Source organism: Nannospalax galili, unplaced genomic scaffold, assembly GCF_000622305.1.
Source record: "Nannospalax galili isolate Female #2095 unplaced genomic scaffold, S.galili_v1.0 scaffold1812, whole genome shotgun sequence".
Lineage (NCBI taxonomy): Eukaryota > Metazoa > Chordata > Mammalia > Rodentia > Spalacidae > Nannospalax > Nannospalax galili.
In genome coordinates this window covers 240418-242958 of record NW_008331838.1, presented here as the reverse complement: position 1 = coordinate 242958, position 2541 = coordinate 240418, and positions in this window count along the sequence as shown.

The following is a 2541-nucleotide window of genomic DNA, read 5'->3' as shown; positions in this document are numbered from 1 at the left end:
TCAAAATGACCATCCTACCAAGAGTCATATATAGATTCAATGCAATGCCAATCAAAATCCCCATGACATTTTTCACAAAATTGGAAAAAACTACCCTAAGATTCATATGGAAGCGCACGAGACCCCAGATAGCCAAAACAACCCTGAGAACTAAAAGCAATGCTGGGGGGATTACTATACCAGATTTTAAACTGTATTACAGAGCTTTAGTCATAAAAACAACATGGTACTGGCACAAAAATAGACCCATAGATCAATAGAACAAACCTGAAGACCCAAATATGAGTACATGCAATTTCAGCCACCTGATATTTGACAAAGGGGCCAAGAATAGTCACTGGAGGAAAGACAGCACGTTCAGCAAATGGTGCTGGCAAAACTGGATCTCCACCTGTAGAAGACTGAAACTAAACCCCTATCTTTCACTTTGTACAAGTCAATTCCAAATGGATCAAAGACCTCAATGTAAAGCCTGAAACTCTGAAACTGTTAGAAGAAAATATTGGGAAAAACCTACAAGATATAGGTGTAGGACAGGATTTTCTAAACCGGACATCAATTGCTCAGGAAACAAGGGCAAGAATTGACAAATGGGACCTCATTAAACTAAAAATCTTCTGTACATCAAAGAAGGTATCCTAGTTTGTTCTTCATTGCTGCAACAAAATACTCTGACCACTACCAACTTGGGGAGGAAAGGGTTTATTTAGCTTACATATCCTGGGTCACAGTTTATCTGGGATCCCAAGGTAGGAACTCAGGGCAGGAACCTGGAGGCAGGAGCTGGAGCACAGGCCATGGAGGAATGCTGCTTACTGGCTTGTTCCTCTGGCCCCTGCTTGGCCTGCTTTCTTATGGAACACAGGCTCACCTGCCCAGGGGTGGCACCACCCAGAGTGGGCTGGGCCCTCCCACATCACTCATCATGAAGATGCCCCTCAGACATGGCCACAGGCCAGTCCAATAGAGGCAATTCCCCAATTGAGGCTCCCTCAACCCAAGTGTGTCAAGTTGACACCAAAGCTATCCATCACAGGAGGCAACCAGGGAAGTGAAAACCCCCAGAATGGGAGAAAATCTTCACCAGCGACACACCGGACAGAGGTTTGACATCCAGAATATATAATGAACTCAAAAAAACAGAGAATCAAGACAGGAAATAACCCAACTAAAAGATGGGCTAAGGAGGTGAACAGAGAGTTCTCAAAAGAAGAAGTAAAGATGGCTATGAAACATCTTAAAAGATGTTCAACATCACTAATAATTAGGAAAATGCAAATTAAAACCACTTTAAGATTTCATCTTACCCCAGTCAGACTGGCTAAGATCAAGAGAACAAATGATCCCAAATGTTGGAGAGGATGTGGGGAAAGGGGAACACTCATCCACTGCTGGTGGGGCTGCAAAATTGTTCAACCCCTATGGAAAGCAGTGTGGAGAACTCTTAAAAAACTACAAATGAACCTACCATTTGACCCACTCCTTGGCATATACCCAAGGATCTCATCCTATTGCAGAGACATTTGTATATCCATGTTTGTTGCTGCTCTTTTCGCAATATCTAAGAGATGGAAGCAACCTAAGTGTCCCTCAATTGACGAGTGGATAATGAAAATGTGGTTCATATATACGATGGAGTTTTACTCAGCAGTAAAGATGAAATCATGAAATTTTCAGGTAAATTGATGGAACTAGAAACTGTCATACTAAGTAACAGACTCAGAAAAAAAAAAAAAACGACATATGTTCTCCCGCATATGTGGATGCTAGAATCAAATCCTGATAAGTATGTATCCAGACATAACTACAGGAACCAGGCTAATGCAAAGGAACCAGGGAGGTAAAGGAAAAGAAAGAACCTGAAAGAGAAGAACAGTAGGAAACAGGCCTTAATAAGGGAGATATGGATAAAAATTGGGTTAGTTTAAGGGAGGGGGGAGGGAAGGGTATACAAGGAACCTAGGGGATAAAGGGAAAGGAGGAGCTCAAGAGAGGTAGGACCATAGGAGATGGGTATTATTAAGGGAGAAAGGGGGAAAATGGGGGCACCTTAATTTGGGAAACCATGATGGAGGAATGAGACAATGCCAGAGTTAAAAAATGCCTAGTTTTAAAAACCAGAGGGAACCATATTAGTCCAACAACCTACTGACAAATTATACATACCAGATCAAGAAATATATGTCTAGGCAAGGTTTATCTGAGAACGACTGATCTTTGCCCAATATTTATCTACATGGCACACAGTAATTAAAAGTACCAGACTGGTGGAACTAACCTTCTTGGATGTTTGGCAGACATACTTTGGGGCCTGTACTGATTTGGTCAGAGGGACATGAAGGACAGTTTTTGCTCCTTGCCCTCCTGGGTCAACTAGTTCCAGGGGACTATGAGCATCTCTCAAAATGTCCTGTAACTGTGGTGGGTCATCTGTCCTCTTGATCATGGAGGCTGTGGAGACCCCACGAGATGGACTTGAACCAGTGTCCAGTCTATAAAGAGGAGGGTCAATACAGAGGAAACATTTCCTCCATGCTTTCA